A 17,773-nucleotide genomic window follows, 5' to 3' on the forward strand; every position below is an offset into this window, starting at 1 on the left:
ATATATAAGGATGAGTTACTGATATGTTTAATCATCCTTAACGGATAATAATTGATGTCTTTATAAAAATATGGTACTATGTATAGGAACCAACACACATGTAAAAAATGACTAAACTCTATCACTCAAGGATTTACCTACATAATTATGTTATATTTTCAAGACTAGAAATTGATGAGACTTTGTTTTCTTTAACGATAATTCCCCATGTTAGTGACGGTGTTTGGAGAGATAGGCACTTCCATGCAATGCTGGTGGTGAGACAACTTAATCCAACATTTCTCAGTGTCATATTGTTGATATGCACTAAAGCCTTCAAAATAGCAGTACGCTTTTATGACTAGAAAGAGTTGTAGGAATTTCTCATAGTTGCGTTTATACCACACACAAAAAGAAAAAAAAAAACTTAATAGACAGGAATACAGTTTGATTAATTATAAGGCACTTCTATTTTGAAAAATTGATCTTATGTAACTTTTCATATTATATTTTCAGGGTATTTAAAAGCAGAAAATGATAATTACGATTTATTTATCTGAGACGTGAATAAGGTACTATATTATGTGCAGTAAAAAGAAAAATTTGTTTACATTATATACATATATATAATATTTTTGAGAGTGATAAACATTCGGTGGTGTTCACAGCATCAGGAAGGGAGGGGGCAAACTGGAGAGTGCCTGCGTGGGTGCTGGAGGGACTCCTGAAGGCTTCTTTCTGGTGGCTGGAGGGCATAGGTTGGGGAAGTAGTTGAGTTAAAGTGTTGTCCTGGAAGTTCTGCAGGTTAAGAATGGCTCTCAGGTGACAAGGTTTAGGAAAGACCCAGATGGTGGTGGAGTAGAGGTGCTTCCTTCAGCCAGGCCAAGCAGAGCAAAAGGCAGAGAACAGATATGGGAATGCAGACTGCAATCAAGAATGAAAAGGGTCAATTAGCCCAGTTTGGCCTAAAGGGCACTGGGCGTTTTCACCACCAGCTGCACATTCAGCACACTGTAGATGGGCAACACATGTCAGATGTTCCACTCACAAGTCACTCTTCATGACGATCTTGATTTCAGTAAGTGTTCTGTTCATAATAGAGTTTGTAACAGCAAGCTTGGAAGGTCAGGAAGCCTTCCCTTATGTGTAACAGGGACATCATGATGAAAAATGAAAGAATAGAAAACAGCATCCCATAAATTAGCCGCACCTGTGCATCACCTCCTTGGGATCTCCAATTGTTCCCTGTAGTGCCATTCCTTGTAGCGCAGACACACTTGATTCCAGAAGGCCAAACAGGTTAAACAGGCACAGGTTGTGGCCAGTCATTGGAACTGCTCCTAATTGCTCCTAATGCCTATTGCTAGCCACTTCTGGTATATGTATATACATGTATACACACCCACTCAGACATACATGTCTATATACATATATAAGATGATCTGTGTGTGTTTGGGAGTCAAACACCCGAGTTTTGTTTATGACTTTAACACTTACAAACAGAGTGACCTGGGCTCTTTCTTAACTGAGCCGAGCTTCAGTTTTATCACCTATAAAATAACAATAATCAAACCTAACTCCAATGTTGGTAAATTAAATAGAAGTGTACATAAAAAACAGTAAGTCCCCAATGCATTTTTCATAACTACATAAAGTTATATTAAAACTAATTTTGAAATAAAATGACTGCTTATTGTGACAAATTGTTTTTCAAAAATTAGATTCTTCACACATTACAGTTACTAGTCAAATAGCATAGTGTCATTGTTCTAATACTATTTTGTCTTGGAGATAGTATATTAATTTTAGTAATAGGGGATATGGATTGAGAGTGACAGGGTGCAGTGAGAGATTTGGAGATTTGGAGCTTGAATTGTGCCTCTGAAACTTGTGAGCTGGGCATCCTGTGACAGTTATTTAGGTTGTTAAAACTTTCATTCACCTTTTTAAACTATGTTAACATTTATATCTAACTTATAGGATTTTTATAAGAGTGTGATGCATTAAGGAACTTAAAGTGACAGAAATTGTGCCTTCTATATAGCGACTATGCAATTTTAAATAAATTTATTATTAGTGGTACAATTTTCTGTATTAGTTGTAATAGAAATAGTAGCAGAAGGAATGGTACTGTTTCATTTTAATAACAGAATGCCCACCTTTGGATGATGCTACCTCTTTGCTATGTTATAGATTTCTTATATATTTTTTGGAGTTATTCTATAGCATTACTATAACAATCCACCTGTGAGAAAAAAGGTTGCCAGGGCTTAAGATACATGTTTGGCACTTTCTTAGATTTGCACCTGTATTTAGAGATAACTAAGTAAAATTCTTACCAAGTATGTAGATTTGTATTTACAAGTATAATGATGAAGATTTCCATTGGATAGATTATTTAATTTAATCAAAACCAGGTAAAGTTACTTAAAATGAAAGCAAGTAAATTAAGAGCATTAGAATAGTTGATTTTTTTCAGTTGGTCTTTAGGCATATGCCTGATTAATGTAAGTTAAGTATTTAAGGAGAAAAGCTATTGTGATTATTTTAAAAAATCTACAAATAATATTGTCTCATTATGAATTTAATAGTTTATTTTCAATGTTTGAAATATCCCCCTCATATTTTTATTTATCCAACAAATATTTATGAACTGTGTATTATGCACACATTTATATGAGTTTTTAATCTGTGTTTAGTAAATCATATGCCCTGTTTTGACCATGTAGTGGTCACAAGTTCTCCATATGAGAAAATATGTATGCTTTATTTAAAAGTAAAATAAATAATTGACCGTCAGGCTTTTTCTTTCCTCTTGACTTTTAAGTTAGTAACATTGAATTCTTAAATCATTTCAGACACTTTTATGGTAGTGAGATTTTGCACTTGGACTTCAGTTTGAAGTTTGTTCAATCTCAAAGCCATTCTCTAAGAGATCCACAAAAGGTCTTGTAGATGGATGTCTACTTTCCCCATCCCTGCAGTCTTGGGCTAATTATAAGCAGTTTAGTACTTCTAAATTAACATAACAACTCTTTGCATGAACTGATTGCTTAACATTTGTTGACTAATGAGAAAATTAAGTTCAGTTAAATCTACCACTGGGATCTAATCTATGTACAAGTGATGTTAGGTGTAATTAAAAGCAGTCTTTATAAGGCCACATAAGTTTGAGTAAAACTTTTACTGAGTTTGCCAGGCAGTTTCATATCTCAAAAGCAAACTTCGTAATTATTTGTTTAGGAAAACTAAAGACATTCATCGTGTACCTCCTAAGTGAGTTTAGTTTTCCAAGGAGATGGCAGTGGCAACAGAATATGGCTTTATCTGTATTAGCTCCATCTTTGTTTTTGAGACAATTAAAATAGTCTTAATCTTATGTAATGTTCTATGAAAAACATAGCCTCCTGTCTGTGCTTTCAACAGATTGTAACCTTTGGTTCCCTCCCATAGAGAAATGTTTAATCTGCCAGAGAGCACTGGCAAGATCCTTAGTGAGGTGCCATCTAGTGGGATTTGGGGGATTTCCAGGGATGAGAGAGCCTCTAAATTAAACTTGTTTTCTAATCAGGACCATGAGTATCAATGAGAATAAGTCTCAACACATTATAATAAGAACTAGATAAATGCATTATTTCCTAGTGAAACAAATATAATATTATAGAATTATAATGATAGAAATTATAGAAATTTAAATCTGTCTTCTAAACCACATTGTCAGCTATCTAATGCTGAATAAAGCTTTCCATCCAAGCTAGGAAAGATAGTGCTGTGTCAGCTCCTCACAATGAATCTAGAATTTCTAAGTCTTATACAGTGAAACATTCTATTTTTGAAGATGAAGCTTTCAGCTGTAATTTACTACTGAATACATTTAAAGGTGATGCTTAAATAATTCAAGCTAAGTGAATTGGACCACACTTACAACTAAAATCAATTTGTATTTGTTTGATAAAGTAGCTACTGCTCTCATTTACTTGAGTCTTAGATTGAAACCCAAAATACTACACCATAGTTTTTAAAGTTTTATAAATTATTTCTGCGGTGTCAGGCAAAAGTCATCAAAATATGATGTAGTGGTTACATTGGAGAGTCAGAAGTCTTGAATTATATTCTCGACAATGTTAACAACTCCCCCCTTTTTTTTTTGACACTGCGGAAATAAGTCAATTAACCAATAGTCAAAATAATTAGCTTTGAAACAGTCTGATGATACTACACTGAGGATTTTTAACTAGGGAATTTGCTTCAGCCTAACTTTAATCTTCTTCATTCTAAGGCAGCACACTTTGGCCAAGTGCAGGAACGGAAATGTAAGATTTAACAAAATTTAGAAATATAAAATATCTATTGCCATCTGACTGAGTACCAGAGCCACCTCTAGAAGACCCAGTGATGCATGTGAAATTCATCTCTATTTTAACTTTACAATGCCTTCCTTTTATAGCTTCTACCTCAAAGAACCCTATACCATTATGCTATTGCCCTTTGGAAATTAATCACCAGTCTTTATTCTCTTTCATACTGTGCTTAGTCTCCTGACTATTAAAAATTGACTCTCTCTTATCAAAACATTAGTGTCATGTGTCATTTACTGAAAGTTATCTTGGATCTAAAAATGCATTTCATTATCTTCCTTATCTTGTTCTTTTTTTAACCAATTTTTCCATTTAGGAAATTCTGACAAGTTTTCCACTCTCCACTTGACCTTAGATTCAACTTTAAATTTGTAAATCTTTTCTATAGCTTCAGTCTTCGAAATTTTATTTAAGATAGCATCTCTTCCCATATCTACCTCTCTGGTCCCAGAATTTATATACTTAACTCCATAGCTCCAATTTCCTGCCAGTTCTCTCACCTAAGGCCTCTATTATAGTTCAATTTGTTTAATTTTGACAGCCAAAATTTGATTTTCATTTACTTTTTCTAGATGACCTTTACATAGTGTCATAACTGTTATTATTTAATGTACTATATTTCATATACTTCCTCTATCTACTATGCTTATTTTTTGGATTATTGTTAAATTAGAAGACATATTAACAATAGCAAAAGAATTAATTATGAGGACCGTAACACTAACAAAGTTACAAAAGAGTAAACACCAAAAGAGAATCATGTAGACAACTAAGAAACAGAGAATTAAGTAATATGTAATTAGATTAATGTTAAATATTTTGAGATTAAAATTTGAAAATGTAGTTGAATATATAAACATAATTCAAGAATAAATAGTATAATTTAAAAATAATTTTATAGGCATTAAGTGTGGTAAAAAGTAAAATTGTAGAATATTACATGAAGACCTCATCATGTAAAGAAATAGAATAAGAGTTGAAAAAAATGAAAGACAACAAAAAAACTAGTGATGGCACAAACTAGATATTTATCAGAATTTAAATACCTAGTACTCCAGGCAAAGATAAGAAGTTTGTTACATTTACCTACATTAAATAATCGATATTGATTAATTATCTAATATTTTATCTTGCGGCTAACTTCAAAGGATCCCTAGAAATAAACTGCCCTGGATAGATTATCATTGTTGCGAATTAAATACACAAAGTCAATACACTAGATGCATTAAAACGTAGATTGAGGCCGGGCGCGGTGGCTCAAGCCTGTAATCCCAGCACTTTGGGAGGCCGAGGCGGGTGGATCATGAGGTCAGGAGATCGAGACCATCCTGGCTAACATGGTGAAACCCCGTCTCTACTAAAAATACAAAAAACTAGCCGGGCGTGGTGGCGGGCCCCTGTAGTCTCAGCTAGTCGGAGGCTGAGGCCGGAGAATGGCGTGAACCCGGGAGGTGGAGCTTGCAGTGAACCGAGATCGGGCCACTGCACTCCAGCCTGGGCCACACAGCGAGTCTCCGTCTCAAAAAAAAAAAAAAAAAAAAAAAAAAGCGTAGATTGGTCAAGCATCTAGTTGCTTCTGGAATGCAATTTGTAGGTGTATATTTTATAAAAGTATAGAGGACTATGTTACATAATAAAGTTAGCATTGCTATAAAGACATTATGTATCTTTATTGATTCAGAAGAAAAATATTATAATAATTTGACCATTTCAATGAATTAAAAAAAAAACAGTTATAATTAAACTATTCCTGAATTTCTAATGAAGATTTGCTCTTTTCCTTTGCATCAAGTCTTACATTAACCACAATTCTGGCAACATTTTGAGATCTAAGGAAATTTGAAATGGTAAGAAACACAATTATAGTGACTTACTTGTTATTTTTTCCTTTAGAAAACTTTAATGCTACTTTCATGTATCCCTCTTGTAAGCTAACATTCAGAATTGTGATAGAGGTGCTATAATAAATGTCTTTATAGATAATTTTTGTCAATAGAATTTATTTAATTTACATGAATACTAAAATTACAGAGCAACTACTTATTCTGACAATGTAGATCAATTTAGCATGAGTGATAATGTAAGTAAAAATGATAAGAAAATATCTGCATTTATTGCAAAGTTTAACAGTGTCATTTCAGAAGAAAATTTTTGTATTGTAGAAAATGCCTCCAAACTGCAAATTAATATAAGATGAAATGGTATCACTAAGAACAGTGAAATTTAATAAAAATAATGTCTCATTTATTTGAAAATAAACATTTCATTTTAAATAATGAAAACATATTTAAGGAAAATATTTAACTTCTTAGGTAATATAGTGAAGAAACTTTTAGCCGACTTTGTCAGAAACAAAGTAATCAATTTACATGAAATATTTATTTCATCCCTGCATTTATATACCATCAGTCAATCCAAATAAGAAAGATAATTTAAAAATCACTCACGATGAAGACCAAATTCTTTTAACTGAATTTCCAATTTTGCAGATATTTTGACACCTTAGCAGGCCAGTCTTTCCCAGAGTTTTATTCTCTGGACACCTACATTAGAATCACATATGTGATGAGATAGAGGATGTAAGCTGTTGAGATACTCAAGACTGACACACAGTTTGCTGAGGGAATGGTAAAGGTCAGGAACTGACTCATTTCTGAGATAATCCTGATGTCCAATAAAGTTTAAGAAATGTTGTTTTAGAGAACATTTGATGTCATTAAAAATCCATTGAAAACACTCTTGACAAAAGGGTTTGCTTACACTGTACTATTCATTCTTAAATAAAGGAGAGTGGGGACAGAAATAGAACCATTGGACCATAGAACTAGAATTTAGGGTGATTAAAATTCATTGTTTCACAGAATCTGCCCACAGAAGGATTAGAGTGGTCATTGACTACATAAACAAGAAAAGTAACTTTTGAATCACAAGTCCAGGGATATAAATGGTAGTTATTTGCCTCTAAATAATAATTATTCTAATTTTTATTTGCTATACATTTGGAAATTATATTTTAAAGATAAAAATAAACAAAAATAGTATTCTAGTTTTTGAGTACTGTTTATTCCAGCATTTGCCAGTGAATCAATAGAACAAACAGCAGAACGCTGTAAGTGTGCCAACCAGAAATTATTGGAAAAAAAAAAACTATTATTGAGGTTCTAAAAATGAACTTAAATTTATTTACATTTCACAATAATTTATTTTTTACTGATTTTAAAGAAAGTAAATAGCAAATCTAGACTATTAAAAGAAATAAATAAAAAGCATACGATGAAGAAAACCCACAAATAACAAAAAGTAAAGAAATGTATATAGCTAATTTTAGCTATTCACAATTGCTAAGGCAATATCAGTTAATTCACTTGACTTGCACTTTAGCCCAGTTAGGGCAGTCATCATAGGGAAGAGAGTGTTAAGCAAATTTGAAAACATAATCTAGAAAAGTATTTGAATGAATCAATAATAGAGGAGATGCTAGATAAGACTGTGTGTGTGATTACTCTTCAGTACATTCAGGATAGAAAATAAATTTGTTTTCCAGAGAAGAGCAAGAAAAGGGTGGTTAAGCACCCAAGAATGAAGGTTTAAATTTTAGTTTAACTTATATTTAGAGCTACATACATTTCCCCAGTCTCAAAGCTCTAAGTTCCTATTGCTATCATTATAAAACTTAAAATTATGCACAATTAAATGGAAAGAACACTTTATATTACTCATTTTTCCGTTAGTCTTGGTATTAATTACTATCTTCTCAGACATCAAACTCAGAAACATGTAATAATTAATAATCAGTATTTCTCTTTGTTTCACACAGCGTATCTATTAAGCTTACTATTGTGCATATGTTATGTCTTGCATTAAAGTTTCCTATTACCATATTTATTTATTCCCATAAAAATATGCTCTTTTAGTCTAGGAACCAAATTTTCTATGCCCGTTACATTGACTTGATATGAACTCATGTTAGGTATTCAAGAGTCACTTACTCTCTATCTAGATCACCTAAAAGACTAAGAAGCTCACAATTCTGACAAATAAGTGTTACATAAATATGAGTTTGTTAAATATGAAAATGCAGGTTCTACTGATACTTTCTCCATCTTATTTCAGCTTTTCTCTATTTGTTAGCTATTACCCTAATGTAATCATAGAAAGACTTGCACATTCTTATAGCCGACTCCTAACTTGTCATTCCTTGGTTCATTCTGTATACAGCTATAGCTACAATGTGTTTATATAGCAAATATATACAATCTGTCTTTCATATTTGGAACAACAAACTAAGCACTGTAGGAGATCCAAAATTTAATAAGAAATAATGCCTGATATCCACAATGAGATACCATCTCACACCAGTTAGAATGACAATCATTAAAAAGTCAGGAAACAACAGGTGCTGGAGAGGATGTGGAGAAATAGGAACACTTTTACACTGTTGGTGGGACTATAAACTAGTTCAACCATTGTGGAAGACAGTGTGACGATTCCTCAAGTATCTAGAACTAGAAATACCATTTGATCCAGCCATCCCCTTACTGGGTATACACCCAAAGGATTATAAATCATGCTGCCATAAAGACACATGCACACGTATGTTTATTGTGGCACAATTCACAATAGCAAAAACTTGGAACCACGCAAATGTCCATCAATGATAGACTGGATTAAGAAAATGTGGCACACGTACACCATGGAATACTATGCAGCCATAAAAAAGGATGAGTTCATGTCCTTTGTAGGTACATGGATGAAGCTGGAAATCATCATTCCCAGCAAACTATTGCAAGGACAAACAACTGAACACCACATGTTCTCACTCGTAGGTGGGAATTGAACAATGAGAACACTTGGACACAGGAAGGGGAACATCACACACCAGGTCCTGTTGTGGAGTGGGGGTAGGGGGAAGGATAGCATTAGGAGATATACCTAATGTAAATGATGAGTTAATGGGTGCAGCACACCAACAGGGCACATGTATACATATGTAACAAACCTGTATGTTGTGCACAGGTACCCTAGAACTTAATTAAAAAAAGAAAAAAAAAAGAAAATGTAAATGTAGCACATGTGGCTGGTGTTTTATTTCTTTTTTTTTTTTTCCCTAGGTACACAGGCAATTTTATTTAAGATTGCAACAAGAATTGGTGTGTTTCTGCTAGTTAGAATAGCAATCATTAAAAATCAGGAAACAGCAGATGCTGGAGAGAATGTGGAGAAATAGGAATGCTTTTACACTATTGGTGGGAGTATAAATTAGTTCAACCATTGTGGAAGACAGTGTGGCAATTCCTCAAGGATCTAGAACTAGAAATACCATTTGACCCAGTGATCTTGTTGCTGGATATATACCCAGAGGATTATAAATCACTCTATGATAAAGACACATGCACACATATGTTTATTGTTCACAATAGCAAAGATTTGGAACCAACCAAATGTCCAACAGTGATAGACTGGATTAAGAAAATATGGCACTGGATTAAGAAAATGTGGCATATATACACCATGGAATACTATGCAGCCATAAAAACGGATGAGTTCGTGTCCTTTGTAGGGACGTGGATGCAGCTGGAAACCATCATTCTCAGCAAACTATCGCAAGAACAGAAAACCAAACACCGCATGTTCTCAGTCGTAATTGGGAATTGAACAATGAGATCACTTGGACACTTGGACACAGGAAGGGGAACATCACACATTGGGGCCTATTGTAGGGAGGGGGGAAGGGGGAGGGATAGCATTAGGAGATATACCTAATGTAAATGACGAGTTAATGAGTGCAGCACACCAACATGGCACTTGTATACATATGTAACAAACCTGCAGGTTATGCACATGTACCCTAGAACTTAAGTATAATAATAATAAAAGCAAAACCAAAAAAAAAAAAAAAAAGAAAATATGGCACGTATATGCCATGGAATACTATGCAGCCATAAAAAAGGATGAGTTCATGTCCTTTGCAGGGACATGGACGAAGCTGGAAACCATTATTCTAAGCAAACTATCACAAGGACAGAAAACCAAACACTGCATGTTCTCACTCATAGGTGGGAGGTGAACAATGAGAAGACATGGACATGGGGCAGGGAATATCACACACTGGGGCCAGTCAGGGGGTAGGGGGCTGGGGGAGGGGTAACATTAGGAGAAATACCTAATGTAAATGACGAGTTGATGGGTGCAGCAAACCAACATGGCACATGTATACCTATGTAACAAACCTGCACGTTGTGCGCATGTACCCCAGAACTTAAAGTATAATTTTAAAAAAAGGAAAAAAAATAATGCCTGATATCAAAGGAATTTTAAGGAGATGAAGATACATATTTCTATAAATAACACAAGGGTACATGGAGTATAGAGCTCAGGAAAAGTAGTTTGAGTTGATGTGGTAAAATACTAAGAGTGGATTCAAAACGCAAATGTAGAATCTTGTGTTTCCATAATTAGAATTATGATTTGAGGATTTTATTAAACCTTACTCGTTTTAAGCAGCACCAATGTATAAACGTTTTTTCATCTTTCTTGATCAGTGGCCATTGGGTTGATCTGTACTCTGTTTCCAAAGAGTTGTGGTCCTAAATGACATAATAATATTAATTCTTATGTAAATATATGGGTTCACACATTTAAATACCATATAGATATCAACATTTGGGAGGTCTTTGGTCTATTATCTCTGTATTCACAATAAAGAGTATCATACCCAGGCCATATTAAATGCTTAACAAATAGTTACAGAATTGAAAATGTTTGATAAAAGAAGTCTTAAATTCTGAAATATTCCATTTAAAAATACAATAAACAGCTTTTAGGCACTGGAGATTCTTGAGGACATTTTTTAAGCCACTCCACTCAAAAATTCATTCAAAAAATGATTCAAAAATGTTTCTAAATGTATTTAGTTAAATGTTTTATGTCTAAATTGTTAAATGTGATAACTTAAGACTTTTAATGCACCAACTTTATTAACTTGATCTGGAAAAATAATTCTGATCCACTCTATTGCTTTCATTTTTTCTAGAACTTTGCATGTCTTAAATGCTCTAAGACTTATGAAATGCTATTTTATGTCATAACAGACACACCCAATGCTCCTTTTCCTTAAAACCAACCAAACAAACAAAAAACAGTTTAAAGTAATGTATCCATAGATACTTGGTGAGTCCCTATTGACCTGCATGTACGCTGTAACAACATAGAGTATTAATTGTTGACTTGTACATGAATTCACATATAAGCTATTTTACCAAAGTTTGTGAATAATTTATGCATATAGATAAATAATGCATTCTTTTGCAGAGGATTGAAGTTTAATTTTTTTGTGGTCATTTTTAATTTTTAGTCATCAAAGGGCCACTGTCATCATAGGGGAAAATAAACAATGATTATTAACCTAGATAGAGAAAAATGTATTTACTGGTAATTCGATTAAGTGACATTTTGGAATTCTGCTTTGTGGGAGTAAGTTTCCAGAAGTTAGTAATACACTAATTATAGAGAGGCTGGTATATGGGTTAGTTAAGGAGACAAAGGTAAATGATAGACATTAAGTCCTGGAACTGAATTTTAAATGTAAAAAGAGAAATAAAAAATCAGGGTCACTAAAAAATAAAAGAGGAGCCATTGATAGTTTAGGTAGGAAGTAAGTGAAACATGTGGGACAAATCACCTAACGAATAAGGCTAGTGAACTCAAAGTAAATTCATTCACTTAACAATTATGACAATCAGATTTGTGACATTGAAAACATTTTAAAATGAAAACATTCTAAAATTCTATAAACATCCTTGTTCACATCATGACCAAAATGTTTCTTCCTTCCGTTACCAAGATACTTATCAAGAGAAAACAAGAACCGTATAGAATGTTATCAGTAGAGTAGGCAGTGCCAAGCTCTTGTTATCCCATAGAAATTGTCAGAACCAACTTTGACAGAACTCTGATAAATAGTCAGAGATTTACCTCAACCAAATGAATGCTAAATTAAGAAAATTGCAACTTAAGATGGTAGAAAGGTGTTTGCAGCATTTTTACTTGCCTTGTCCAATCTTTCACCAGCATAACAGCAGTCTTAAAGCAGTAGCACCCTGTGTACCCAGTTCAGAATCCTGGTCCTTGACTCTGAAGAAAGTCAAATGAACCTTATTTACAAATTATTGTTTATGTCTGTTCTATTGTGTCTGGGGACTACCTGAAGAAATCGTGAAAAGCAGTCATCACTGTTTTGGATCTCAGGCTAAAGAATTGGGTGTTGCTCAAAAATGAGTAAGGCAGACAAACAGATGTTTGAGGTAAAAGATTACAGTTGTGACATAAAATAGACTGCTTAAGATATAGGAAGAAATTCTTTGGAAAATCAGAATATTCAAAAGCACTTGTATATACAGGGGGATTTATAAAGCCAAGCACATGACCAAGGCAAGACACATGTTAATAAATGAACAGAGAAACTCTGTATTTCCACCCTGAGCTGATGCTTAGGCTCAGTGCAAGTCTGGCTAAATGATGAAAGTGCCACAGCACAGAGACAATCTCCAAATACTAAAGTTTTTTCTTTTGTAATTATTTTCTAATATTTTATTTGCTGTGTTTTGTACTTTTGTTTTGCTTTATCTTTATTTTAGCTCCTAGAGGTCAAGGAAATATCTGTCAAAAAATTAGTCAGACATTAGCTGAATGAACAGATAATTTAATGGTCACAAAAAACCAACCAAACAAACAAACAAAAAAACAAGCAAAAAGTCTTGGCAAAAAATAGTTTGCAAAAGTAACTAAACAAATAGACTAGCACAGACTTCAACAGTTGAAAACATAGCAAACCTTAGAGAAGGAATAGAGTTTGATTTCCAGAGTCACTGTATTATGATATGTAAATGTCCAATTTTCAACAAAAACCCACAAGACATATAAAGTAATAGGAATGAGTAAAAAGGAAAAAAATAAATGGAAATAAACCGTATCAGAGGAAGTCAGGCATAACACATACTGGAAAAATTTTTTAAATACCTGTTTAAATATGTTTAAAAAGCTAAGGGAAAACACAGAGAACTAGAAGAAACAAAAACAGAAAAAAGGATTTATGAAAAAATTATGATATCAGTAAAAACAGAAATTATAATAGAGAATACAACAAAAGTTATTGAAGTAAAATTATACTAACTGAAATAAAAAATCACTAGAGTTGTTCAACAACAGATTTGATCAGGCAAAGGAAAAACAGCGTGGACTTAAACATACGACAGGTGAAGTTACTGAGTTTGAAAAAGAAAAAGAAATAGGAAAAATGAACAGAATGTAAAGGCCCCCTAGAAAACCATCAAGTGGATTAACATATGCATCATCTAAGTCCCAGAGAAAATAGAGAAAAAGGGGTTGAAATAATACTTAAAGAATATTCAACTTCTCAAACTTACCAACTTTAATGAAATACATGAATCTACAAGTCTAAAAAGCTCAACAAACTTCAAGGTGGAAAATTTAATTATACATTCAGACACATTTCACACACTGAAAAACAAAAGCAAAGAGAGGATACTGAAAGCAACAAGAGAGAAGAAACTTATCACTAAGAAGGGATCTGCAATAAGATTCATAGGCCAAATGTAATCAGAAACTATGGTGGTAAGAAGGCAAGGGAATAGCATAAAATGTTGGAACTCTTTTATTATAAAAGAATCTTATTTGATTAAAAAAAAAGGCAACCAAAAATTCTATATCCAGCAAGATTGTAGATAAAATTAAGAGAGGTATTCAGAAATTCTCAGATTTAAAAAAAAAAAAAAAAGGATGAAAGACTGTGTTACCATCAGATCTGGCCTAGAGGAAAAGCTAAAGAGAATCCTTCCAACCGAAATGAAAGGACAGTTTACAGCATTTCAAAATCATGTAAGTAAAGGTCTTAGTAAAGGTAAATACACAGAACTATAAAAAACTAGCATTACTTTATTTTTGCTTTGTCACTCTATTTTGTATTTCTTTAAAAATGTGTAAAACAGAAATGCATACAAATATTTATAAATTTATGTTATTGGATGCACAAGGAATGAAGCTGTAGCTTTTGATGATAACATAGAATGAAGGATTATACCATTTAGGAGTAGAAATTTTGTATGATATAGAATTTTAATCATTGTCAATTCAAATTATGTTGTTATGCATTTAGTATGATAAATATAGTTCCCATCATAAACACAAAGAAAATATTCATAGAATATACATGGAAGAAATAAAGAGAGTAAAAATGATTTATCATCAAAAATTAACTAACTACAAAAGAAGGCAATAAAGAAGGAAATGAGGGACAAACAAGGCATAAGACATACAAGAAAACACATAGCAAAACGAGAGAAGTAAATATTTCCTTACCAGTAATTATTTCAAATGTAAATTAATTAAATTCCCTAATCAGAGAAACAGAGATTGAAGACAACATGAAAAGAGAATGTAAAATATCTAGTTAATATTTTATATTTGAACATAAATGTAAAATTTGAGTTTTGAATCTCAACACTATTAATGTTTCTTTGTACTGCTTACTGATAGCTGCAATAATAGAAGTTATAACTTACTGAAAAGTCCTAACTGAAAAGAATTTTTTTCATAATTTGGTGATTACATAAACTCTACTGGTAGTCAATGTCTCTTCAAAGTGGAGGTCCTGGATATGTCACTGTTTTTTTGTTTTTCCTCTTTCAGGGTTTCTGAGGTTGCTCATTGATATCAATGCACTGAGTACTCTATCCCAAGACATCTTATAGTTGACCAGAGAATGGAAGACCAAGTCCTTCTAGTTTTCACCAAAGAGAATATGACCATGTGGGAAAATGCCAAATATAAACAATATTGTGTGGAATCTTTTCAAGAGCAAACAAATAAACAAACAAAAAACCCAGAGATTGGTAGAATTGGTAAGAAAAATCACCCAACAATATGCTGGACACAAATATTGTGTCCAAAAACATAAAAACATAAAAGGGTCACTTCATCAAGAACTATAACAATTGTAAACTTATATATAACAACAAATAAAGGCCCCTCAAAATGAGCAAACATTGACATAATCGAAGGTAAAAACAGACAATTCTACAACAATGGTTGAAGACTTCAGTACACCACAATCAGTAATCAATAGAATTGACCTTAAAGAAACCAAAAGAATTATAAGAAAATGTTAAACTAGTAAGATAGATAGCCTACATGAAATTCAGAAATTCTTAGAAATACAAAAATTGCCTGACTCAAGAGAAAATAGGAAATATCAGCACGACTATAACAACAAATACATTGAATCACTAATCCAAAACCTTTGAAAAAAGACATGCCAGGGCCAGATGGCTTCACTGGGGAATTCTACCAAACTCTTAAAGATAATTCTATCAATTCTTCTCAGACAATTTAAGAAAATAAACAGAAGAGAGGAAACAGTTCTTAACCCATTCTATGGAACCAAAATAGTCCTGATACCAAAGGTAGATAAAGACATCACAAGAAAATAAAACTGCACCAATATGTATTTTATATATATTATATATATATAAAAAACTGTGCCAATAGTCATTATATAGGTATGTGTATATATTATACATTATATATTATATATATATTAAATGAAAAAGCTATATATATACAAATCCACAACAGAATACTAGCAGAAGAGGTGCAACAGTATAGTGAAAGGCTAATACACAATGACCATGTAAGATTCATCCCAAGAATGCTATGGTAATTATAGATCAAAAATCAATGAAAACAATACAACACAATATAATAAAGGGCAACAAAGCACATATGATAAATCAAATCAAAAAGGCATTTGATAAAATCCAACCCCCTTCCTGATAAAAACACTAGAAAACCACAATGAAAGGGAACTTCCTTAACATGACAAAGCTTATTTATGAAAACTCTACAGCTTACATCATACTCATCATGATGATGCTGAGACAACTGGATATCCACATCCAAAAAAACAAAGTTGGACTTCTACCTCACACTATCTACAAAAATTTACTCTAAACAAATCAATCACCTAAAAATAATCACCATTGGCTTGTGCACTTAAACTGTACAGCCCTTAGAGGAAAACACAGGGGTCAATCTTCATGAGCTTGAATTGGGAAACAGGTTCTTAAAATGACACCAAAAACACAAGAAACAAAAGAAAAAAAAATACAATCAGACACATAAAAATTTTAAAAAATCATCAAAGTATATTATTAAGAATGTAAAAAAGACAATCTACAAAATGGGAAAAATATTTGCTAATTATACGTCTGATAAAGGACTAGTATCCTGAATATACAAACAACTACCAAAAGTCAACACAATTTTAAAATGGGTAAAAATGTTGAGTAGACATTTCTTAGAACATATACAAATGATCAATACGCATATGAAATAATGCTCAGTATCATTCATTATTAGGAAAATGCAAATCAAACCCAAATCATAAAAAATTTAAAACTTGGGAGAAACTGAAACCCTAACACCCTCAAAAATTAGTGGAAGAAATCTAAAAAGGTGTAGCTATGGTAGAAAACACACTGACACTTCCTCAAAAAAAGTAACAAAAAACTCAAAATTAAAACTATCATATGACCTAGCAATTCCACTGCTATATATATAACCAGAAGAATTGAAAACACACAGACTCAAACAGATAGCTGTACACTGATGTTCCATGCAGAGCTGCAGCATTATTCACAGTGCCCAGAGGTGGAAATAACAAAAGTGTTCATCAAAAGACAAATAATACGATAAACAAAGATAAACAAAATACGATACACAAAATATTATTATACCATAAGAGGAGGTGAATATCTGAGGTGCACTTCAACATGGGTGAGCCTTGGAAACATTGTAATAAGTGGAATAAATTAGACATCAGAGGGCAAATATTTTATGATTCCACTTACATGAAATATCTAGAATAGGTATATTGTAGAGAAAAGGTAGATCAGAGTCTATTAGAGACAGGGAGAGAGGAGGAATGAGTATTATTTGCTACATGGGTACAGAGTTTGTGTTTGGGTCATACAAAAATCTTTAAGTGCTTTTTAAGAAATATTTAAAACAGAGGGTGATGACTGCACAATATTGTAAATGTAATTAACACTATTAGCTTGTACAGTTAAAATGGTTACAATGTCAAATTTTATGTTATATATTTTCCAAAGTAAAATCTTTAAAAAAATTAGTGTAGATAGCCTCCCTATATGTAGTAATTTTATATTAAATGAAACAATCAGGTGCTGGGGACTTTTACTTGGTGCTATACTTCTACTTTTTTTACTTTTACTCTTGTACACAAAAAATTGCATCTCATTTGCATTTTCAATAATTTCATGTGACTCAATACACAAAAGTGCACATAATAATTAATTATTAGATCTATAAAATGTATGTATGAATATATTTTGGAAATA

This window comes from Macaca nemestrina, chromosome 7 (genome assembly GCF_043159975.1).
Source record: "Macaca nemestrina isolate mMacNem1 chromosome 7, mMacNem.hap1, whole genome shotgun sequence".
Lineage (NCBI taxonomy): Eukaryota > Metazoa > Chordata > Mammalia > Primates > Cercopithecidae > Macaca > Macaca nemestrina.